The sequence below is a fragment of the Acanthochromis polyacanthus genome, chromosome 15, assembly GCF_021347895.1.
Source record: "Acanthochromis polyacanthus isolate Apoly-LR-REF ecotype Palm Island chromosome 15, KAUST_Apoly_ChrSc, whole genome shotgun sequence".
Taxonomy (NCBI): domain Eukaryota; kingdom Metazoa; phylum Chordata; class Actinopteri; family Pomacentridae; genus Acanthochromis; species Acanthochromis polyacanthus.
Genome location: NC_067127.1, coordinates 9,604,580 through 9,630,846, shown reverse-complemented (window position 1 = coordinate 9,630,846; position 26,267 = coordinate 9,604,580). Strand labels below are relative to the sequence as shown.

General features: G+C 43.1%; 1 protein-coding gene across 3 annotated transcripts in view; it reads left to right on the top strand.

The window, feature by feature from the left end:
- The window catches only part of zmiz1a (zinc finger, MIZ-type containing 1a), a 105,862-nt gene that overhangs the window by 18,607 nt on the left and 60,988 nt on the right, over nucleotides 1–26,267 (top strand). For all 3 annotated transcript variants that reach the window (XM_022212611.2, XM_022212595.2, XM_022212604.2), the window contains exons 2-3: nucleotides 5,728–5,842; nucleotides 19,967–20,043. The gene's annotated coding sequence lies outside the window, so the exon portion shown is untranslated. The remainder of the gene's footprint in view (nucleotides 1–5,727; nucleotides 5,843–19,966; nucleotides 20,044–26,267) is intronic.

The following is a 26,267-nucleotide window of genomic DNA, read 5'->3' as shown; positions in this document are numbered from 1 at the left end:
TGCCAAAAAACAACAAGTTGAACTTCTGGAACAAGTATCCTTCATATGAAAGACATGTCAAATAAATACACGTTACATATTATATGTTAAATGCACATTTTTGTGCAATTGGCAGTACAGGACCAAACTAAGCAGTACAGACGAAGTTCTCCAGGCAACATTTGTGTCCATCAGGCTTGAGAAATGATCATACAGTGTATCAGTGTTTTCCTAAGGCATGGATTTCTCCCTCAATGCTGCAAAACAATGCGCTATTTTTTTAAGTATCCATTTAAAGTGTTTTGAAAATCTGTTTTCTGTGGCAAGCAGTGTTGGCTTAGTGTGGACCACAGTAATGACTGTTTAACTTCACCATGCACGCCAAACATTGTAAAAGCCAGAGCCGGGCCGGAGATAACCCTGTGTGATTTACAGCCCCGTCAGGTCACACAGGTGAGAGTCCTCTCTTTTCCTCTCTCTGTTTTGTCCCGTACAACAGGTGTGTTTTCTCTCTCAGGTTTGATTCCTCTCCACCAGTCGCCCCCTCCTGTCCTCTCACCCTCCTGCCAGCTTAGCTAGCCAGGACAGGCCTTATTCCACTCCAAAACCATGATTGCATTCTTGAGCTATTCCACCCCCTCCTTCAGAACAAGAGCCCTCCGCATCTCTCTCCCTTTCAAGTAGAGGCTGCCGGGCGCATTTCCCCTTTGAAGATGTAATCTTGGAAAACACAGAGACATCTCCGGGATTATCTTAAATGTCTTCAGTATGTCAACAGCCTAGCCCTGTTGCAGAGCAGCGCTGGCTGTTTAAGGGGTCGGCTGTGATGACAGCCAAGGAAAATGCCGCACCGCAGAGGTAATCACAGGGTCAACTCTGTTGACTCCATTCAGGGCCAGACTCCCACTGCTTAAACTGGATGTTAACAGACACAATGAAATGATGTATTTCCCCGTGTGGCAAGGCTGTGTTTACAATCAAAGGTAATAGCAGGCAGCGGAGCGCTCAGTAACAGATGGTGTTGGTAGGTGAGGTTCATTTATGTCATGGCATTTTCCAAAATGTTATGACAATCCAAATGGTGCAACATCTTAACTATGCATACACAATAAGATGAGAGGCATCGCTGAGTAGTCACAGGAGGGAAAGTTGGTATACACCAAATTAGAGGCACATAAGTGGGCGCTCCTTGAAAAGGATCTTGACTTTGTAATCATATCAGATGTTATCGGGGGGTGATTTTAGGAAGGGTAAGTGCTTGGAAACTAAATCAGAGAGAGGCTGCCTGGGGAACACGTTGTTATCATAATTACCTGCTGAGCGATGACTGCAGAACCGGTGTTGATGTTGACGCCGAGCTGCCCTCTTCTCTCTCCGACAAGGCTGTCTTGTGTGGGCTGCTGCCTGCTTCGACATCCTTTTGTGCGCTGTTCTGTGTTTTTGTTTTTTTCGTTCTCTCTCTTTTCTTTCGCCTCTTTTCAGCCAGGAATACAGACTGCAGGCCAAAAAACGCAAATATTGTTTTGGTGAGATCAGGCTCGGAGATTGAGGCCGGACTTGCGTCAGTGTGTACGTGCGGGTGCTGGCAGGCTTTGGGGTTGCTCCCGGGAGCTGAGGCGAACCGGAGACCTCATCCTCTCGGTTTCAAACAACAGACTGCTCCTGCCGGCACAGAGGGCCTGCTTGCATGTTTTTTTTTTTTTTTTTTTTATTGCAAATGATCTGTTTGAATGAAATGCAGCCCGGGCCTCCTCACTGTTGGCATTTAAACAGGAGGAAATAACAGATGATGATATCAGAGCGAGAGAGTGAGTGAAAGAGAGGGAGAGACCACTCAAAGAGGAGAAACACTTGACCTGTTTGTTTTGGGAAAATGGTATTCCTCTGCTAATTTCCTCCTGATAAGTATCTGACAGCTCATAGTAAAGTGTTTTATCTTGACTCGAGGAAAATGGCTTCTCTCGCTCACAGCGCCAATCGATTTCGGAGACTCTGCTGCTGCTTTAAATTGCATTCTACTGGTTTTTAGAGTTCTTCTATTTGCATAGAGGTAATCAATTACATATATTAGCCTGCTGCTTTTAGCTTAACATGGACTTTCTCCTTCCTTCTCCTTTCTCCTTGCCTCTCTCCAGACATGGCTGCAAATTCTCGCTCTTTCCTCTTCCACCTAAGATCATTGACTGCTGTTTGCTGTGCTGGGGGCATTGATTTTTACTGCTCTGCCTCTCTCTCTAGTTTAACAGTTGATGAGTTGTGTTAAGACACCCAGGGACAGCCCTGCCTGTTTTAAGGAGATGAGGTTGGCTTTTATAGCCCTCCTGCTTCCTCAGCCTTGGATGATAAGGTGTGTGTGTGTACATATGTGTGTGTGCACACATGAGTGAGTGTGTATGAGCCGAACAGCCACTGGAGACCAGGATTCCCCCCAGGAAGCTAAAGTAAACGTTGCGGTGTTAAGGGCTTTTAACAGGCAAACTTGGGCTTTGTCATCTCAAGCATTTGAATCACTTTAAAGACTTTGTACAGAAAATTGGTTTATCTCAGCCAATGAACAGCCACATCATCAGATACGATTACCAGGATTGAAGTGTTAAGGGAGTAATACCGTGCGTGATTATGAAACTGGAGACACCCGGCTCGAGTGGAGAGTTGACAGAGAGTTTAGATTCAAAGGTGACAAGAATTTTTAGTCTCTCGCAGGCACCTCCAGCCCCCGACAGCCCACACACACACTCAGAAGTCATGGATACAGACACAAACCTCATTTAACACGGTTAGTCTCTTTGAGGATTTTACCGCAGCCTCTTATATCCTGGATGAAAGAGTTCACACTTCTGACAGGGAAAAAAAAAGAAAAAGCTGGAGTCTGCAGAAGCTACTACGAAGCACTCGGCTTTTCACTGCAATATTCACCACATTATTAAGGAACACATTGCTTTGTGCTGTGTTGCTCACAACACCATCTGTAGTGTGCAGCTCAAGTGGTAGCAATTTTCCTGCAGTCTTGTGTCTCTCATGCAGAATCACAAGTGAAATTCGATTGCAGATCTTGATGTTCTAGTGCATTTAGTTTCTCATAAACGTTTGCATTCTTCAGTGATTGCTCCCTGGCAGTTTCCAGTGTGTAGAAATGTACTGCCATCCCGGTATTTAGCGCTCTCTTGCACTCTTCGGATATGAGCCTTAATGTTATTTCAGAGTATGAGAAACAAACATTTGCTCAGTGTTGCTCTTCAGCTGGATTCCCATCTAACCTCTACTGTGATAAAACCAGGTTGTTGTTTTAAACCAACAACAAAAGCTAAACATAGCTTTCTAGCATGGTTGCTAAATGATGTTCCCTCGAAAAGATATGCAGTGGAATGAATGAAACCGATTGAAAGTGAGCTCAATAAAGATGTAGTTATGGCATTTTCAGAACTTAATGTATGGCCGGCTTAACAATGATATTATAATCTCTCTCTTAAAGCCATCACATTTATACACTCACTACACACACATTTTAAGAGGGTCCATTGGTGCGTGTTATAGCTGGGTAATATCAGCCTAATAGGCTTACCTGTCAGCACTGTAAGGGGACGTAGACCCCGTAAATCACATTTGTCTGCGACACCTGCTCGCCTCCCTGCGTATTTATGGGTTTCTCCTCCACCCTGTCCTCTTCTTTTTGGCCTCTGTCCAAAATCAACCCCCCCTTCTCCTCACATTATGTTCTTCAGTATGTTCCCTTCTTCTCATGGATTAAATGAATGAGCAGGTGTTATGATGTATGAGAGGCCCCTCTCCCATCCAGAACAGCTCCTTTTTAAAGCATACGTTCATTGTTTCCTCAGTATCGGGGGAGATTTTAGAATTCGTCCTTTGAAGAAAGAAATTTTTGAAACAGTGTGCTAGTTTTCATTTTTAGTCTTTCATTCTGACTTAACTAAATGTCTGGGATGTTAAAAAGTCAGTATTGATTTTCTTGATTCAAACATGTCATCTTTCAATGGATAAACTGTCCCAAAATGCACACAGAGATGTGCCACAGTAGTTCTTGTAGAACTGACATTAGATCCCTTCGGGTTTCCATGCTTTTGTGTATGGAAGATTCATTGTTGGCTGCGCCCCACTGACTAAATTTTCTTCCACTCTGATTAGAAGTGCCAAAACTTACTGTACCTCTTGGACAGTAGCCACCCGGGCAGCCCGAAGGAGCAGAACCTTGTTTGTTTCAGTCTGAGAGATTGTAAGGGAAGAAACAACGAAAGAGGAAGCAGACTGCTGCATCTTTATACAGTTGTGGATCCCTACACCAAAACAGTGATCTAAAAGATGTTAAATAGCTCTGATGATAGATCTCTGGGGTTTGTCACTACAAGGGATGGCTTTTATATCAAGATCAACAGATTTTTGGTTTTACAGATTATTGCCTCTAATATTCAGCATTTTTCTGAGTATAATTAACTGACACATCATGAGTAATAGGCAGTCACAGCTTGAAGGTAATTGTTTTAATTGCACATATGTAAAACGTAAATAAACCAGACATTTAGCAAAGTTTTGAGATGGATTTTCACTTTTATACAGATGCAGATTGGTTGTAAATATCACTTGTCTGTCTCTTTGATTACTATTAATCAATACAGATATCAGCCGTGAAAATATACTTACCACTCAACTCCTAATTTGAACCATAAAACATGTTGTAAATGTACTGCCGTGTACTTTAAATGTGACAATGTGTTTGAAGTATGTTAGTAGTATCTAATATTTTGACTTGAAAATGTCTTTTATGCTAAAATGAAGACAAAGGTCTGTTGCCACACTAGCAACAGATGCTTTGAAATCTTAACATTAGCATCCTGACACGCTCTTAGTAATAACCCTAAATGCTGATGTCAGTATAGAATTAACTGAGTTCATCGTCTTCTTATTGCCTGTTAGCTTCCTGTACTAAGCAGCTTTTCCGTATTAGCACCAAACCCAATGTGCGATTCAGGTTGATGGGAATGATGGCGGTTAGTAAAATTATTATTTTTTTAACTGATGATTTATAGCACGAGTCTAAACATAACATTCAAAAACTTGTTTTGTAAAGGGAGGGGAGATGTGTTAGTTTTAACATCAGGGTTGTGTAATATACAGGCCATTAGTGCGTTTCATCACAGTTTTTGTAATGCACCGATCTAACTGAAGCGCAGTCCAGATGTCTAGAGACAGAAAGGAAAATGTGCTGGTAGGCTAATCCCAAAACTTGCGTGTATGTGTATGTGTGTGTTCTGGGTCTACGCTGGATTTGTATCAGCCTGTAAAGGGCGCAGCGAAGCAGTGAGGAGAGACTAAGAGAGGTGTATTAAGGCAGTGAATCTCGCCGCTCCATGTGTAATGGACTCAGGATGAGGGCTGACCAAGCACCAGGCTGCTGATAACCTTTAGGAAGGACATTGTTCCTGTGCAGTGGGGGGGTGGGGTCGCGTGGGTTTTTTCTTTTTTTTTCTTTACACGGGACTTGCTGCAGTATACACGCACGGCGGTGTGATTGGTGGCGCAGTTGTTCATTGGTTCATTGGCTCTCCGGCAGGGTTAGGAGGTAGAGTAAATGGGGCAGTATAGCAAAGTCCCTCATGGCTTCCTGCACACATTTTTCAACACCGCCGCGTATTTCTCTGTGATACATTTGTCCTCTGTCTGAACCAGGTTCTCCCTGGCATTCGATTAAAAGAAATTTAACAGCCTTTTTCTTTCTGTCTTCCTTCCTCTCAGATCACCACTTAAGGAGAGGTCAGCGTGGGACGGTGCGTGAGGAATACATGAAGGGCGGGGTGGGGAGGGGGTGGCGACCACAGCGGCAGCACCACCGAGGTCAGAGTTCACGCAGGTAAACAGACCTTTCTTTTAATCCGCAGCTCGTTGACTTTGCGCGCTTTCTTTTTTTTTTTTGGTTCAGTCCTGGCTTTTTTTTTTTTTTCATTGCAAAGTGGAGCAGACTTGGCATTCAAAGGCAAAGTGAGGGAGTAATGTGGCTGGTTTTGATTGGACCCTCCTGGGCTGGCGGCCGGGGAGGAACTGGGAACTGAGCAGTCTGCAGCTGCTGTTTATGAGGAGCTGTGCAGGATCCTGTTTGGCTCAGTCTAAAAAATCCAACCAGTCCCCCCCTTCCAGAAGCCTGTGGCCAATGTCAGTACTTGGAGAAATGAACAAAACCATGATGCTATGATTCAGGAACCATTTGTTTCCAAAGAAACTTACTTTTTCTCTATTTTTCTGTGGGCACTTGCCAGACTGGGGAAAAGAGAAAATGTGTAGACTTGAGATTTATAGAACACTAATAGTAGTGCATTTCTAGGCTATGTAACCATAACTCAGACTGCAGACTGCACTAAAATGATAAATTTTAGCAATATCAGCGGTGCATTGACTGCATGAAATGTGATAGAGCTAGTTTGACCTTATTGTGGTTCATATTCAAAGATCTAGTGCATTTCTTTTCATTGCACTAAATCAAAGAAATTATCAGTCATTTCAAAGTAGATCCATAGTCTCTCCAATTTTACACTCTTTATTTGCCTTTGCTCCTGTATTCTTTGCTACCAGGGATTAAGTAGGATGACTGGGGGGCTTTGGAGGGTGGGTGGGAGCAGATCAGGAAGCAAATAAATAATAAAGTGCTAGTTAATCTTCCTTGGTGTGCTGTGTGTGTGTGTGAATGCTGAGCAATGCCACCGCTCGGGGAGCATCTGCTGCGCACACAAACACTCATGTGTGCACATATAGGCAGACAGGCACAGATACTGTACACACATGCACGACTAGCAGGGATCAGCCAAAGCGATTAGGACATGGACTTCAGAGCACAGAAAGTGACAGGTTTGACATATGTACACACACGCACGCATACACACACACACACGCGAGTACACATTATACGCCGGCCATCAGCAGAGTGACAAGTAATGCACAGTGAAAGAAAGAAAAGAGCTGCAGAATGTGACAGCAGACACATGAAAGTATAGGAAGACAAGTTCTACTGCTTTTCTCTGCTGCTGTCGTGCTGTATTCATCTTGCCTGGTGCCCATGGACTCGTATCTGTTCCTTTTTTTTCCCCCTGCTTCTCTCACATTAACACATAGACTACGCACCAACAGTTGATCAAACAACTGTGCAGTTGAGGCAGAATTTGGCCAGACAGCCAGCCAGGATGAGTAATGTAGAGCTCCTTTGGCTTAATTTGTTTAGAAAGCCTATCATTGCTGCAAACATGTTACAGACTGTTGCTGTTTACACAAGAGTATTTTCCCCTGTAGGTTTAACTAGATGCATTTTTAATGTTAGCACCACATGATGTGGTTACTGTTGTTGAACAATGGGGCTGTTGGAAGGTGATGAAGGTGAAACTGAAGGGAGAGGAAGAGTGTGTTTATGTGTAATGGTCAGGAGGACTTATGTAGTGTACTGTGACCACACAAGAGGTGAAATTTTCAGTGTAGGTACGAAAGCAGCCTTTGAAAGCATGAATTGATAAAACAATCACAGTAACCCATTTTGGTTTTGTTGGCCTCTAAACAGTACGTTGTTACAGGATCTTTTGAAATTTTCCCTCTTTCTTGTACGGTTTTTGTCATTGCCTCTTCTCTTTTTCATTTCTTTCCAGTTTTCTCTCTTCACAAGTAAATTTGTCTGATGCAGATCTGTTCATGAAGAGCAGAGCACATTAGGACTAAAGTGTTCCTCTTATGTGAGTTATTTAGGGCTGCACAATTATGGCCAAAATGGTAATCACAATTATTTTGATCCATATTCAAATCATGATTATTTATCAGGCTTATCCTTTGTTTACATGGACAAAATATTTCTATTGCACCTTCACATTTAACCCTCCTGCTGTCCTTGGGGTCTCTCTTAATCTTTTGTAGTTGTATGCTTTTCTGCAACAAGGTCTGTTTGGTCCTAAATTCCAAATGTAAATGGTAATGTGTTGGACTGAAGTAAGACTAAAGGAGCACAGAATTGTTTGACAGTTTATACTATATGCTTTAAATAACAGTCAAACCAGAAGGGGTCATTTTGACCCCAAAGGATAAAAGGTGGATGGCTAACTGGGAGGACATTACGAGGGTTAAACAAGCAGAGCACTGTGGTGCTACATTCCTACTAATGTACTTATTGTTGCAGCAAAATAAGACCTAAAATCAGTTTATTCTTCACCTAAATGTAGAGCATCTCCGTGAGGCAAAATAAGAATATTTGGCGGCTTTGCACAGAGAAGCCTCTAGTCTCCACTGAGTTGCTGTTGCAGCAGCTAATATGACTCAGACAGCTGTGTCACAAGAAATACTTTCAAACAAGGCATTTCATCTAAATGGGTTATTTTTCTGTGGTCTGAATTCCTCTGAATTAAGCTTTTTAATTATCAATATTGCGGTATATCATATTCATTTAATGTTGGAAAGCCAAAATATACATTTGCTTGTTTGTTCATCCATAGCGTACTTACACTGCACCCTAAAGGATGTGAGACGTATGTGATGATACAGTGTGAGTCTAATCAAAGCTATTATTCTCGAAGGAGTTTTACCTCCAGCTTAGGAGGCGGCGATGATATTCAGAAGACAGGGATGAGTATTTTTATCCTTGCTGGTGATGCTCATTGTGGTTATCGTCTCACGGCCCATTTTTCACATCCACAAGCTGGCCTTTTTTTTGGATTGGGTGCTGAAAGAGGCATCTCACAAACAAGCAGAGGTATAAAGTGGTGAGAGTGGGAGGATGAGAGAGAACATTGTCTTCTCCTTCCCAGCTTAGGGACAGAACAGAGCAGGTTGTGTGAGGATACTTGCTATCCTTAACAATGTCTAACACCGCCTCAGGGCCACCTCTTCTTCTCTGGTGCGGCTGAGGGTTGTGTTGAGCAGGGGAGTTGGAATATGCACATTCCTCAGCATCAGATGGCCTTCCTGGTACACTGAAATTCCCAGAGTCCCTGAGATGAATGTTTTGTAATGGCTCTTCTTAGTAGATTTAAATTACTTTTTCCTCTTCCATAATTAAGACTTCACTGTTGTAGACTTTCTTTCCAGTTCAGAGACAGAATTCAACATGTTCTGTGCATACTTTAAGTGCATTCACTTTCATTTTTAACTTCACATTTAGTGATTTTTATAGTCTGTCTGTTTACAATTTGTGTTTCTTGCCTCGTCTTGGTCAATTTTTCCATTATTATGATGTTCCCAAATCGCTGCAGTTCCTAAGGTAAGTGCAAAGCTTCATTACCAATTAAAAAGTTGGTCCAAACCGTAAAAAATAAGAGCCAAATTGTCGTATAATTTCCCTTTAAATGTCTCCAAACGGTGATATTATCTGAAATGACATCACTCCAATGGGCCGCCATCTTTGTGCGCCGGTCGGTCCATTATGTTATCCATCACTGGGTCTCTCTGTCTGGCATTGTCAATTACCCAGAGGAAAACAACATTAGAGGCCTGAATGGGACACGGAGCTGTGGCAGGCCTGACATGGCTGTGTTATATGATTACACAACCTGTTGGCTGTCCGCCTGTCAAGTGTCTCCTGACTCTGATGAATGGCTGTAATATGCCGCGCATCACAACACGCCACGCCACACACTCATTAATGGCTTCTCGTAATGCCCAGGACGTTCCTCCAATGCCGCAGCAGGATTCGCGGAGAGGGAGAGGGAGAGGGAGCGAGAGCGAGAGGAAGGGGTGGTAGTTGTAGAGCGAGAGTGAGAAATGGCGTTTCATGAATACTCCAACCTTGTACCAGTAAACAAAGAAACATGGTGCCCTCATTTGAATAAATTCACAAATGGCGTGGCAAGACGCCAGCATGGCAGTCACACGTAACTGTTTGTGAATGAACGAAGGCTGACAGAAATAGAATGAGGGTGAAGAACACTGAGAGATGTACGAATTATTATGTTTTTAAGTGTGACACATATGTTTCTCAATTAGATAACATTCTTGTCCATCTGTGGCCTATTTGCATAGATTATCAGTAATGTGTGCAATGCGGCATGCACACCAGTGTGTGGGAACGTCACAATGGAGACGCTCGAAGAAAGGAGATTGAATCTGTCGTCTGTTGGATGCCATCTGAAGCTTAGCTGATTGCTCTTTCTCTCAGTGAATTAGGAGCCATGCTACCCAAGATCCTCCAAACTACTCGACTCTCAGCTGTAACAAACAGATTTGATTCTCATAGAGACACTACTCTGAGAGCTTTCAAATCAGAAGGGTGCAAATCGCTCTGAATGAGCTATTTTTCTAGCAAGTCAGAGGGGGGAGGGGTTTGTGCACCAATGGCTGTGTGGCAACAAAGTAAAGTTTTTTACAAAGTGTACCAGCCACGGAGAGGTTATCGAAAACCTACACAACCCTGAGCCACGAGGGATGGCTGTGGATCTGTCAGACTTTTAGCGTGCGATGCTTATTGGGAAGCGTCAGCCACATTGCAGGAGCCCCATTGATAAGCACATTCTTTCTCTCGACTTGACAGGCCTGTGCTCAATATACTGCGCCTTGGCTTTGTCTTGTCATGTATTTTGCGTCGCCTCACATTAAAGTCAGTATTTTTATAGCGCGAGACACAGATGTTAAGAGATTTTCAATTTCACCTCGCTCAGATGTGCCAGCGTTTTCAGGCTCGATGCCGTGGAGGAAAGAGCGCTGCACCTGCATTGTGTGTGTGTGTGTGTGCGAGAGAGGAAGAGACAGGGAGACAATCTGTCTGAATATTCCTCTATCTGTGTCTCTGCACTAGTCTGTGTGTTCTTTCTCACAGCTTGAGTTTCTCAGTTTGAAATGCAACACCTGCAGATGTGTCTTGTAAACTGCAGCCGCCAGCTTCTCTCTCATTCAGAGGGGACCATTGAAACAAAGCAATTAAAGCAGCTCCCTCCATGGGGCGAAGACTTGGTGAATGGGTGTGCCTGCGTGTTAGCGAGTGATTTTCCTTTTGTTTTAACAGCAGAATCTTTAAGTCGAACGTCAGAGAGTCATATACATGTCATAATCGTGTGTGATTAAATATGGAAGTCAGAGGTCACTGACAACCTGTTGACACAGTGCAGATTTATGCAACATGCACACACACCCATGCAAACACACACTCGCCCACAGCCTAGTTTTCGACACAGCACGTTATAGCAGCGGTTTCTTGTTGCTGCTGATCTTTGGGTCCTTCCAGCTCTAGATACCAGAGCCGGAGTTATTCTGCGCTCCGCTCCCTGACCCTCCTAATTGAGAACGGCTGTTACTGAGAAGGAGAGAGCTAAACAGACAGAGAGAGATTGAGAGCAGATTCTGGTGTGAAAGAAAGTAAGAACAAAAGAATGAACAAACGAAGGGAGCAAAGAGCGAGACCTGTGCAGGCCGATGCTGATCAAGTGGAAGATGGCCGTGCGCTCAACAGTTGGCCTCATGAAACCGAACCTTCCTCCTCCTCCTCCTCTCTGGCCGTGAGCCAAACTAAGCCGAGCACAATGTCCTAAATGTAGGAGTAGCTTTCAATTTAGTATATGATAGCTGTAAGAGAGAAAAACTGAGGGGAGCAGCGTGCGCAGCGGAGAGAGAATAGCACAAAGGAGAATCAAACCAGAGGGTTGGGAAGAGGAGCAGTAAGCTCGGTGACAGCTGCATGCATGTCGTGGTGGGTGACGGTCTGTCCGTCTGTCAGAGCAGATATTTCTGTCTGTTTAGTGCTGCCTTCCTGGCTGCCAGAGACACTCCTCGTGTCATCGCTGGGTGCCTGCTGTCACTGGCTAAAAAGGAGAGAGGGAGTGTGTGTGTGTGTGTGTGTGTGCACATGGATGTGTGTTTATGTGCGAGCAAGAGTGATGGAGAGAGAAACTCGAGCAGCTGTCTTGAAAGCTCTTCCACTCTGTCAGTACATCTAGAATCTGCTTTCCCCTGATATCTCCTCGGTGAGACAGTATTTTAGTCAGTTGTTTGGTCAAAAGGCCCCAGTCTTTCTGCTGTTTAAGGAACACTTCAGGGAAATCAGCGTGTTGCGCGGTTCATCAGTGAAGATAATGAGATCATAAACGCTGCCGAAATCATATGTCTGCAGCGGAGCCGTTCGCTGTGCGCGTATTTAAAGGAAAATTCAGTTTTGTCTTGTTTCTTTCATGTTTTACTTACATCTGTAGCACATACATCTACTGCAGAAATAACAAGCGCTCCATTGCTTCACAACAGGGTTCAGTGAAGTCAGTCCAGCTGAAACAACGTAATCACGACAACAGTCAGTTTTATAAGAGACGTGCTACATGAGGTCAGATATAGCTGCGGCCTGCTGTGACGGAACTAAAATAACTCAAAACACTAAATCGACATTAAGAAATAATTTGTATTACTAGCAGACTGCCTGATTTGCCTAACTTGGTCTGCATCAGCGCTGATACCAATCTGTGCATCCATATTCTACCATCTCCAGATGCTGAACACAGAACACAGCTCTGAATGAACAGATTCATGGATGGTGGTGTGTTTATTCTTTGGTGAACAAGAGGCTTTGTGAAGCGCTTTGTCTCGCTCAGGTTGAAAGCTGCTATATTAATGCAGTCTATCACTTCCACTTGTGGTACATTATTGATACAGCGGTGCCAAATATCGATATATTTTATTAAAACATGCTGACGCTCCAAGCTGATTCCCACTAGGACAACTCATGGTGGCACTTATTGAGAGACTGATGGAAAGCAAACCAGAGAACTAATTGAATGGAGGTACTGTTAAATTTAATAGTAGTAATATACACACAGTAATGAGTATATTATTCCTACTTTTTTACTTTTATAGACGCATTTTTCTCCTTTAATTACACATATCAAATGATACACTATGGAAAATTGTCTTGCAGTGCGTTTCAGATGCCATGGTAGGCTACTTATTGTGAACATTTTGTATTGCCTATGTAACAAAAAATACAAAATAAAGTGAAGAAATCATAAATTGTCAAATATCCAAAAAAAAGCGAAGATTTGCATTGTTGAAACAGTTCAATCCTTGCATTTTCTCAGCCCCCTAGGGAATCTAAAGCTGTTGCCAGTGGAGGTGGCGAGTACAGTGTTACACCATCTCATAGTCAATACTCGTGTTTATTTGAACCTCCTGACAATAGGACCCAGGTTTTGAAATACCACTGTGTACTCTTAGCGTGCACACAGTGATTGCTGATAGCAGGGGACTTGTATAATCTTGGAAAAACTTGTAGCAGCTGTAATGAAAGGACACGGCGGTAGGCAGCCGAGTCTGTCAGTTTTGTGTAGGAGGTACAATTTACATGAAATATTAAATAAAAATAGCGCACTATTTTAAATTTCCTGGGTCAAGGGAATGCGAGTGTGGGCGGCACAGTGAGACAGTGTGAAGCTGAAAATCACCGTGTGCACTGCCTTCACCGAAATGCTTCCAAAAATTAACCTGGCTGCTCCGTTCGGTGCGTGTCGAAGATGTTTAAATGTGTGTTTACAGGTTGTGACTTTGCAGGATGAAACAACAACTGACAGCTGTTTACTAAAAGGTTTGACCTCTCACTGTATGCCAGGTAATACTCGGCTGCTATCATTTAACATAGTGAAAAGAAGGGATTACCACGAAGTACATGGGCGATTTAAGGGCCCGCACTCTCATTATTCAAACAATGGACCGATCTCTTGCGTTTGGAAAATCTTAGGCTTCTATTTCTTGCTAATATGGTGTATTTTTGCCTTAAGTGCTGACCATTGACTGTTTGATTGCAGTCATCTGTTGTTCAAGTGCTGTCGTCTGATTACAAACATGTGTTTTTCACCAACCAAGATGGCCATGGAGTGAGGTAATGGAATATTAAAAAGAAATTTTGGAGCATTAGCGAGGTATTGTGCTGCTCGGTGTCTCGGCGGTTGCCACGAAGGTCGAGGGTTTGCGCTCGCTGTACGAATGTGGAGCTCTCCTGGTGTCGGTGTGTGTTTTCTCTGGGTGCCCAGTTTTAATGAAGCTTGGTAAATTCCCTCAGTGTGAGAAAAGGGGTAGATTTACAGGAAGGTTTCCAATTTAGACAGCGCTTGTGATTAAAGTTACTCAGATAATTCAACTTTTCTTGACCTTTCTCTGACTGTCAGCAGCGCTGGTGTGATTTAATCAATCTCGGAAGCAGCATCGCTTAATTCTCCGATGTAATTTCCAGGCTGGTTTCAGCAGCGGTGTGAGCTTTCCCGTGGACGTTGCCTTACAATTTTGAGGCATCCGTGACGACATTAGTCCAACTTTAGAATCTGTACAGTCAGTGTTTGCGTCTTCTGGCTCCTCCGCTGCCTTGACAGCTTTGTAACCACACACCCGTGTTTATGTTCTTTAGGTTAACACGGTTATCTCTGTGTGGAACCTGAGCCCTCAACCTACATGGGCACTTGGCATACGTGTGGTTGCGTGTGAGCTTTCTTGCAGCTGCAGGACCCGTCTCTTTCCCCGCGTCTCTCTCCAGAAAGAGCTGCAGGGACTTGCCAGTATTTTCATTCCCTTTGGAGGCATTTCCGCACACCAACAAAGCCTGGCCTGCGTGATGAAACAGAGAGGAAGCAGCTTTTGTGGAGGGAGCAGCCAATTTCTCTCTCTCTCTCTCTGTGTGTGTGTGTGTGTGTGTGTGTGTGTGTGTGTGTGTGTGTGTGTGTGTGCGCGCACTGCTGACCCCGGCTAACAGTTTGTTACATGCAAATTTACTTTTGAGCTCGCAATTCAGGTTGCCCCAGGCTCTTGTTTGCAGACGAGCCTACTGTAGCACGAGAACAAGCCTACTCTGTATCCCATTCAGAAAACAACGTCGCCTCCTGTTTGCCTCTAATTAACTGCTATAATACCTAGCTTGTCGGATTGGTTAGTGTTTTTTACAGGGCTTGTTAAGGCCTTACACAGTCTTCACTTCCTCTGTAGCCATTGCCAAAAGGAAATGTGTGTTGTAGCCCAGGTCACAATTCTCCAGGGTGTCTGGCCCTGGGAGGGGATTGAATTCAGCCAATAATAGTAAAAAATTATCTGCTTAGTGGAACTAACATGCACTCTTTGCCCTCATATTTCCAATATATAAATGACATGAATCAAATATGTGCAGCTCTGCTTTCTTGGACTCGGTGTGCGAGTATTAATTTTTCTCGGAGCTGATTGGATACCCTTTTGTTTATTTGGTGGTTTCCAGAAATCAGTCTGTTTTGGTAAGAACTGAGGTTAAGGCTCACACGGAACTTGATTTTGCTGTCTCACTTGAGGTCATGACACAGCTACCGAAAATCGCAAGTGTTTTTTAAAAAATTTTTTCCCGTTTTTTCTCTTTGAATGGGAGCAAAAGCAAAGCAACTGCAGGGTCTGGCAACCGCAGTGTCTCTGAAGCAGAGATTTTCTCTGGGGTTGTCTACAGAGTCAGCGTCCTGTGGGTTGACAGCCGGGGCCCTGTGACACACGCTCATGCCCATAAACAGGGATTTGGCCCTCTGGAGAAAATAACCTTGATAATTACTGGGTGCATATGGACCTGCCCACAGCGAGAGGGGGAGGAGGACGAGATGAGGGCTGACTGTGAAGGAGAAAGAGAGGGAGAGAGAGAGAGAGAGAGAGAGAGAGAGAGAGAGAGCCACATCCGCTGGTGCATTCCTGCATGCTGTGTCATACTGGTGCTGAGTTTCCCTTCAGTTTGCACGGAGATTTCCACAAGGTGGAGAGTGCAAAGATCTACTGACGCAACGCTCGGGGACACTGACATTTAAGGTTTAATAAGGCAACAAGCCGCACATTCACAGACTCCCCACAGTCACAAAAAGACAACATGACCATTTGAAGGATGAACGCAAGAGGAATTTTGTAGACAATAGCGAAAAATTGGAGCCATATGAGGGTGGGATCCATGGAAAAAGAAGAAAGATAAAACTCGGTGACCTAACTGTGGAAGCGCTCATAGACTTGGACTCTCCTCTCCCAGTCTCTTTTCGTCACGTGGTCTCGCTGGTCTCGCTGGTCTCGCTGAACTGGCATCATTACAGCAGCCAGAGCTGAATGTCTGTGGCTGGCTCGCTGCCCGTCTGCTTGCCTGTCATTCAGCTGGTTAAAGAGGCCTTGTTGAACCGCTGCACTGTGCCTGGCTACTACAGGGCCATTCATGCCTGCAACGGCAGAAACAGCCAAGTCCTGTCATCAGCGCTAGCTAGCACATACCAATTTACTACTGGAAATGACAAGGGCATTTTGCTTGCTAAGCGCAGTTTCCCTCCGAGCAACCTCATAACCCATTTTTTTGAAGTTTGGATTACATTTCAGAGAACGCTCCCATCTAACAGAACAAGTGTCTTTAGACAAACACCGTGTTCGCATCTCAAATATACTCCCTGTCTCTGTTGCGTGTACACCACCTACATTGAGTGTATAGCGGAGTAGACTGATCTGTTCCCCAAGGATTCATGCAGCAACAGCACAGAACAACAGAACAGATCCTTTGTGCTGCCTTGAACGGTGGAATTTTCAAACAGAAGACAAAATACAGTTTGTCACTCGGAGAGGGTTGTATTTTTCTTTCTTTTTTTTTTTTTTTACCCTTGCTTGTCAGTTGCTCTGTGCGCCTTTGGCTAATGGCAGCTCATCCTGTCACAGTTGACCTGCGCCTTAGTGAACTGTTCTCCGTCCTCTTCTCAGTCCCAGTGTGACACACAAAGTGAGGACATGCATGAGAGCCATGACTTCATTCTGTGCTCTCTCCCTCCTTCCTCCGGCTCTTCTTCGCCACCTCGACTCCTCCGGCTCCTCTCCCATCCTCCCGTTTTCCTCTCCTGCTCCTCGCTCCATGTCTGCCGTCCTAACATCCTCCTGCTATGATTAGCACGAGTGCTTTTTCCCCAGCCAGTGTAATGTCTAGATCCTCCTGTGTCCTTGGAAAGCAGCCTAATAAGCTCAGACACACACTGATGTCTCTGAGCTCCACAGGCCTATTCTCCAGCGTCACCCAGCACACACTGAGGTAAACAAAGACTGCCACATACACGTACGCACACCATCCTGGTGTGCTAATAGACCAGCATACCAACCCAATGAGGACAGCGTTGACGCTAGCTCGCTAACGTTGACCTTCCGTGTGCCAATCACAACAAATCTGCTCCCTGATTTGAATATGGGGAGGAAAACAGTGTAAATTGAAAGCAGAAATCCCCCTGGTGTGAGACAAGATGAGCCTCCGAATAAATTATTCAGATGGCAGCCTCTTTCCTGCATGATTCTCGCCTTCTGCTACATTTAATGGCATCTGTGATGACGCCCATTGGAGATTAATCCAGATGTAAGACGTTTGTACGAGTGTGTGTTTGTGCGCGCGTGTGCTTACATTTGTATGTGTATTTTCTCTGCGTGTGTGTGTGGCCTGCTCACCCCTCTTCTCATGCATCCCGTCGTGTCGTGTGATGGGGAAACAAAGCCTCAACAGGGGAATTTATTTCTTCTCCGGAGAGGGCTGTAAATAAACAACTAGTGAATCAATGCCTCCATTTGTTTTTTCTCTGATAATTCTGCCTGTGTCGTTAGGCGGTGTGACAGTGTTTTGCAAGCCGGCGTTGCTCTCAGCAGCCATATTTCCTCTCGGTGAGAGTGAGAAAACACGCCACACCAGCCTCATGTTTCATTACCAAGGATCAGTAAATTACCGCATGCTTTTTTATATCACTCACTGCAGCTCATTTAGCGCCGTGATGGAGCCTTTGTATGAATGAGGAGTAACGACGGCATTAGAAATTGCGCTTTAGAGCTACACAGTCAACTGAAGACACACAGGCAGGGAAATTACCAGGTGCGGTTGAATACAAAAATCGAGTAAAAACGTGTGTGAATGCATTTCAGTCTATTTGAGCGTCATTAATTTGCTGCAAAAGGATGACCTTTCCTGACACATTTACTTACAAATGCATGAATACAAAATATTGGCCAGTGTTTGCAGTATTTTTCTTAATGTTGCATATTGTGTTATAATAAAAGTGTAAAAAACTAGCTGCCCTCAGTTCATCTGGATGAATACGCATTACTGAGCCATAACAGCAGTTGCTAGGGTTCGATTCCAGCCTGGGTCCCCTATTACATGTCCTTGCCTCTTTCTCTGTCTCCTCTTTTTTTTGTTTTTTGTCAGTTGTCCCCCGCAGTAAATTCAAAATAGCTCAAAGGATGATCTAACAAAAACAGAAGTTTGTTAGCAATTTTTCTCAGAGTCAGTTGTTACCAAAAAGCTCATAACCCTAGTGTTGTCTTTACCAAAAAATGTTAAAAAAGTCCAAAAATTCAGAAAAAATTTCCCCAGATTTATAAAAAATTGCAAAATCTTCAGGAAGAAAATTCCTGAAAAGTTCCCTCAAAATTTTTTATTTTCTAAATTAAAAATCCCCAAATTTGACAGTGACAGTCACTGGATTTTGGTTGATTTTTTTCTGAATGTTCTTAAACATTTTTTTTATTTGTTTTGTTCCCACCAAAAAATGTTCAAAAATTTTCTAAAAAAAATGAAAATGCGGAAGTTTTCACTGTGAAAATATATATATATTTTCCCACATTTTAAAAACTTTAAAATGGGTCAGTTTGACCTGCAGGATGACAGGAGGGTTTAAAGGAGCTGCTCACCTAAATTTCTGTGAAACTAAATTTCTTATGTTGGGTTTTGTGAGATTTTGTCACGTTTATCCACTTTTAAAATTGGCAAAAAACAACAATCCGCTGTAACCAAAATCTGTAAAAATCAAAAAAGTCTGTGCTTTTTGGTGCAACTGTGAAGCTAATAGTGACCCATCTGTGATCAACAGTCCAGTGACAAAAAGTCATGGAACAGGAGCATAAAACACCCCTAAACATTCCGGGATTCCGAGGGTTAAAATGTGAATAAATAAGACCAAATTTTACCTCTAAACTGTCTCAATGAACTTTTACTTTTCCTAATTGCAGTTCTGTGGTCTACAGTATATAATAATTAGCATAGGACAAGTCCCAGAATACGCGAGGGGAGTTTCTTGTATTAGTTACGGTTCGATGACTAACAGGAACAGTGAATAATGGCGTGAGCCGAGCGTTCTTGGTTATTCAGGAATAAAGGTAACCTCCCAGTGTGTAAACCTTGATTGGGAGCAGCCATTCAGCTAATGCAGCCGTTGGTAATGCCAACATGACCACACATAAGAGCCTCTAATGAGCACTGGTTTACCATGCTTTTTCTTTGTACTCAAGTACCCTTCTCTGTATCCCATATCCAAGTGTGAAATTACAATATCAGATCATATTTAGTTAATTAAACCCATATGACTAATTTAATTTGACTCAAATATGGGGAAAAATGAATAAATCATGGAGGCGTATTTAGCTTGCTAGCGCTGGTGTTAACAGTAATTAAATGTGGGGCAATCTGTAGCCTGTGAAGATAGCTCCGGTCTTTTCTTTCCGCCTACTGTACAAGTACACATGTGGAAAAAAATGTAAGCCTGACGATTTTTTGGAAGCTGTCTAGCAGAATATTAATGAAATGATGTGGGAGTTTCAAACGCAGAAATAAGTGAGCTAAAGATGCAGTCCTGTAAAATAGGCTAGCGCATTAATAGTCAGCGACGGGTTGTCCCATTAGAAGATCTGCTCATCTCAGTTAGAGAAGAGCCAGAAGCACAGAAAAAATATTCCACCATGATTAGAGCCTGGAGAGTTCAAAGACAGCTGCTTCTGCAACTAGATGGGCACAAAACACTCACAGAGAAGACAAGAAATCAACTCGTATTTGTCATTTAAGTATTTCATGTTTCATATTTGGCAGGGATTAGAGATGCATATTCTCTCCAGCTCTGTCAGTCCTTGTTATGTGCTTCCAATTTGTCAGATGCACAACAGGGTGCTTTATTACATCTCGATAAATGATGCCACCTAAGTCTTGTTTTCCTATCACTAAAAAGCACATTGTGTTTTGTCACACTCCCTGATGTGCGTTGCATTCTGTTTTGTTTCATTTTAGACTCGCTCTGTGATTGATGAGGATTAAGAAACGGATTTTGCCTAATAGGAAACACAGGAGCATCCTCATCCAAACTGGTAAGAATTCTGATTTATGTCTTCAATTGAACAGTAAAGAATCTGCTTGTGTGGTGATGCTGATAGGCAGTTTGGATTCAGTTTTTTGTTGTGCACTAAACACACAGGCATTTTATGGTAGAAGAGAACGGCGATTGTGTTATGTAGTAACTGAAGCAAAAGACGATGTTCCTTCAAGAATGAATTGAAGAACAAACATACTTCCTCCAACTTAAATCATCTGTGGAGAAAAGTTATTTGATTTTCCTGTGATACCGACATTCTTGCTGCACTGTATTCTATTGTTCTGCTCTATATTGGACCATATGCATGTCAGAACATCCTGAATTAATTGCCACGAGAGGCTGGCCGCCGTAGTTTTGAGCGAAAGCACATGTTCACATGATGATTTACATGCTGTGGGAGGGGGGCACCAAGTCACTCCGCGCTTCAATACATCACCGTTCATCCTCTGATGTGGTCGATTCAGACAAAGCCCATTTGAAGGATGTTTACAAGAGCGCTTTCTTGCATGTATACCATAGTGCTGATACCTTTCTGGCTCTGCCTCAAGCTGTCCCCAGGGTTTGAAGTCTGAACAGCGCTGTTAGCCGTGTCGAACCAATGGTAAGTTTCCTTGTGTGGCCATTGATCTGCCTCTATCAATACCAATATCAATCTCCAAGAGGAGGACAACTGCTAATCCTCATTTCCCCATCCTCCGGTCATCAACTCCCTGCTGCACAACCTGCACAGCGAGGCTCCATCTGAAGCGAAAACATGCATGAATATTGTGTTCAATTAGCCTTTGAACAGCATGAATATTATATATTCAGTTATCCCTTGGACTGCATGAATATTAAGTGTTCATTTAAACCTTGGCAGAGATGAAACGCCCCATCAGTCGTCATCGCGGTGTCGAAAACCTTTGACCACCGTGGTGGACGGTGTAATTGGGGTGAATGAGGATGTGAGGAAACATCAGACTGAAGGATGTCATATTATGGCCTCGACACATTCAAGTAAAAGGACACCTTATCCCTGTGCTTTTGTTTGGGAGGCTGTGTAAAATGTCGACAGTGTAGTTTGTATACATGTGAAACGGCATCAAAGCGCTGGAAGGTGAATAATTTTTGGTGGCATCTGCACATTCTGCAATATGCTAATGAGGAAAGCTGCAAAAGCCAGATTGCCAGGAGAGAGAAGGGGAGATGGAGAGAGAAAAAAGAGGGAGGGAGCAGAGTGGAAAAGAGAGAAACAGACGGAGGCTGGTGTAAATTATGGATGCAACCTGCGATTTCCAAGAGGAAAAGAAAGGCAGAGAGAAACCTCAAGTCATGCATATCAGATTACGCATTTACCACATTTTCTTATCATGGTCCGTGAGCAAACTCGTACACAATCTGGCCTCTCTGTGTGTGTGTGTGTGTGTGTGTGTGTGTGTGTGTGTGTGTTTGCTTGAGACGGAGTGAGTGAGAGAGAGAGCACTTACATATTCATCCATGTCAAGTTGTGTGGAGTTGTGTTGTGCTGTCAGGCATTCTCAAAACTGGATATGACGCGTGTGGCGAAAGCTCTGTTGACTTTGGTTACGACTGTGTTGCTTCAGTTTGTGTGTTCACAGTCACATGGCTCCTGATAGTTCACACGTATCACGTCGGCGTTGTGCATGCACATGGACACGCCATCGAATCTGTTCTTGAGCAGTTCGAAGTAAAGTTAAGTAAAAGTGAGCATTCATGTCCCGCTACCACATCCCACCCTTGTGTGCCAGTCCCCCGTGTGCCTGCGCCTGTGTGAATAATGGATCCATTCTTGAGTCGTGTCTGTGACTGGGGCCCGTGCAGTGGTGTGGTTTCCCCGCCAGAGGTGGAGGTGCAGGAGACGGGAGGGGCCGGTGGTCTGGAAATAACTCTGGCTGAGCTGGGAGCACCTCAGGTGGGCCTCTGTGCCAGCCTCACCTTCCTTTAACACGCTCGCACGACAAAAGTACAATTCTGCAAGCGAGCCTGGCATATTTTATGCACACATTTTCCAGCTAGGTTAAAAAGGAAATGCGGTTTAACCTGCCTCCATTCAGCTTTGGTGTCTGAGTGATCCCCTCAAACATGGGTGGAGAATTAGAAAAGAGCTGCGATTTCGAAGAATTGAACAGGAGCCACGTTGCACTTAAAGCGAGACGCGTCTGAGCTGGAAACAGAAACTATGAAGCTGCCCTGGATCTTGCCTGCATGTAAATGTGTGTTAATGTGCAAAGTAGGTCATTTATTTGGAGCAGGGACAGCCGTGGTGTGCCTCTCTTGAGCGATGTCAGAGTGGGGAATCAGTGCATAAGCAGACACATTGTTGGATTTGGTGAACTGCGCCGGGGATTTACATATACAGATATTTTGTTTATGTGTCAAGCCCAAATTCTGAAATACCAGAGGGAAAGGAGGGGCCATGCTGAAGGTGAAAATGGCTGTGGTCAGTCCAGAGACAGCATCAGTAACCACAACCAGAGATAGCAGCCTAAAAATCAGACTAAATCAGATTACCAAACAAACAGCTAAGAGGATTAATCCTGATCTCTCTCTCTCTCTCTTTTTTTCCATCAGACGGACATTAAATCTGCAATCTATAAAATCCCTTCAAATGATTTTCTATTTTACTTTGTGGCTCTCATTTTCTGGTCACATGTTTGGAGTGAAGCTCTTTCTGTTCCCAGTGAACTCTGCCCTTTTGTTCTGCCTTCAGGCCTCCAGAAATTGCTTTACTAAACAGGGTATCATATCGGCCTTTAAAAATATCTTCCCAGAGTACAACATGAATCTGACCTCCAATCAGGTGCCATGCTGTTAAGCCCCATAATGTTATAATGACGCGTTCTGCCCGACACACTTGTTGTTGGGAGTAAAGCTGTGCTGAGAGCCGCCTGTGGCTCTGTGGCTCTGTGGCTCTGTGGCTGCCACTTAAACAAGCACAGCACACACACCTAATTAATAGAAAACATAATGTATGGAAGGAAGTAATTACACCTTGTCCCTCACCTTCAGAGATCAGAAAATGTTGCTGCGTTTCTTCGAATTAATCTCAGGAATGATTTTTGGTTTACAGGGAATCAGTGGCAGTACAGTATGTTCTCAGGGAAAAAAAGACTGTAGATTAATTTGGTTAATATTTCATAAAGCTTACAAAGGCAAAGGGCATTTGAGGCTTTTCAGATTATTTGTTCTCAGCCAATATTACACACCACGCTTGAGCTGCTGCGCCGCTGTGCTGCAAGTCTACAGCTCTCCAGCACAATGCCAAAGAAAGGCACTTGCCTTTAAAAGTATTTGTCTGTGATAGCGTTGTTTGTGAAATGGGAGCCGTTCAGATGTGCTGCTCCTTTTCCTTTGCTGTGATCTGATTCAAAGGAGCTGGTTCACGCACGGCATTGTATCGCTCTCCCGAGTGCTGATAGCTGCTAAAAGATTTGTATTAATATCCTCACTGGCACTCTTTGATATCAACTGATTCGTTTTGAGTCTCCACTCGGCGACTCACGAACACCTCGGCTAAACACAGGAGCGTCTTGACAGCTTGACAAACTGACATTCCCACTCTCAATCACTCCCTCTCCTGCCCTCCTGCTCTCTCTGATAGAACCGTATATTGTAACCAACAAGACTGTAATCAGCGCAAACCTAATCAAATCATTGCTCCAACAAGCAGCCCTGGCTGCCGGGCTTCCACGAAACACATCTCAGATAAAGAGGCAGGCTGCTTGTACGGCGGCGTGTACTGTAAGCAGCAGCAGCAGCCTCTGCATGAAATGTCAGGAGAAGTAGGATTATTTTCGAAAATGTCACTGACAGCATAATAGCTTAGTAGAAGAGTGTCTCGAGCTGTGTTTGTATCTCATGTCAGCAGGTGCGATATGTAACTCTGTGTGTGTCTGGGAGTGTGCAGCAATAAAAGCTACTGTACACAAATGAGAAAGTAAACAGAATGCTGAATGTGTTGACTGAAACTGGTGTGTGATTGGCAGAGTGTGCGAGCCATCGAGTTAGCCATTAAAGTGTGCGTTTTAGATCCGCACAAACAAATGCACATCTCCAAACCTCCTCATTACTGGCAGCAGGGAAAGCTGCCTGGGCACTGGGACAACTTGTGTGTGTGTGTGTGTGTGTGTGTGTGTGTGTGTGTGCATCAGTGTGTTCGTCTGCACTTGTGTGTTTGCGCCTAATTCAGTGGCTCATTCCAAGATTTGGTTAACCGAGTTGGCTCGCCCTATCACATTGCCACAGAGTGTGCAGTTGCTTCAGCCTCTGTTTCATTTAGTGGCACCCACGCTCTTATCCTCTTGCCATGAAAACACACAGACACTCGTGCTTTTTCCCTCAGCCGTAACAGACACACAACACATGTGCACACACACACACACACATCTAAGTGAGAGAGTGACAGAGTCAGAGGGACGGAGAGAGAGAGTGAGTGAGAAAGAGGAAAAATAAGAAAGTACCAATTAAGCTCCTCAGACAGTTCTGCCAGCAGACATCAGGGGGTTGGAGGCGGAGAGTGTTTGTGTGCATGTGTGTGTGTTGGATGAGGGGGTAGGGGGCGTTTGACTGGAGCCACGCTCTCTAACTTTGTGTTATGTTATCACTTTTGTACTTTTGCAACTTTTGAAAGAGCCCATCACAGTAAGGTGTCAGTAACCTGCTGTATGGCCCAGCAGTTGTCAGCCCTTTTTATTTATCTGTGAACACAAGTTGGTGTAGGTTTGTTCCTTCTATTTACTTTGATCGTGTACATAATATGGGGTTAAAAAACAAGTTTATTATATGAGAGGATTGACTTGCAGATATTAGAAAGTCAGACACCAGGGATCGATACGGATTATTAGCAAAGAAATACGTAGAAATGCCTTTATTTACTTATTTATTTATGTTTGAAATCTGTTAATTTAATAAGAACTTAACAACATTTATCCTTCAATGTTAATATTTTTTTTAAGTGGCGTGGGTGACTACAGATAGAGGGAGGTGGCGGCATCAAAACCAAAGGTAATTTATTTTAATCAAGAATTGGTTTTTAAAACAATGCTGATATTGATAATTAGGAAAATGCCTATTTAACACAATCAGATACATTTTTGTCACCTCACAAAAGGAACTAAAGCACAAATTGTCAATTTCCCAGATTTTTAAATGTACATAATTACATAATCTATTTAAATAATCTATTTAGATATATATTTGAAATAAAAACAAAAAACTGCACGGTTTCTTGGTTACTGTGAAGTGCCACATTTATGCAAAAATATTTTTTTGTCAGTCATCTTAACCTTTTAGGACCTGGCATCCACATATGTTGATATTCTTTTTATTTTTATTTTTTCAAAAAGAGCGGGTTGTTCAGAATAATGAAAATAATAAAAATAATGATTCTAATAATATAACACTAACACTAATAATAACAATATCAATCTAATATTAATATAATAAATATAATAATCTGATGTTAGATATGATCTGATTATGATATTTATTGGCTACTCCTTAACCCAAACAACTACAAGAAATCTAAAATGTCAGCCCAACCAAAGCTCGGGTCTTCTGAGGTTAAATTATATAAGATTATAATATAGGTTGATGTTTTCATTTTTCATATCTGATTGAATCATCCATCATTAAATTGATACGTCAGTTCAGACTGATTGATCATGATGTTGCTGTTTTGTTTGGTTCACGTTTTGTTCAACCTTGAAATGTTTGGAAAATGTAACTGATCTGTGATGAAGATTGAAGTCTCTCTAAAATTGTTAACATCGTCTAAACATGCACAAACCCGAGCTATATCCTATAAAGTTAGATATCTGTGCACCTGAATTACATCTAGATTCATAGCTTAGTTTTATGTTGTAGATTTTAAAAAATACAAAATATGATACCATCAGATTGCAAATGCTGAATGATTAACAGTCAGAAATGTAAAACAGAAAAAACAAACAGAAAATGCTAACATGTGAAGTAGTCGAAACCAGAGTCCATGTAGCATCTTTGCTTGATAAATAATGACGAATGTATTTGTCAACTTTGTATTCACAGCCACAGAACAACTGTCATTGTTTTTGCTTTGATACGTTCATGTCAGCAACCAGTAGCTAAGCCCTAACCCAAACAATCTTAGAGACAGAGAAACTCTTGCTGCACTGCCAAACGAAGCCTCCTCCTCTGCTCCGTGCTCACGCTGCGAAACAAAAGGCTAGTTTGGCCAAA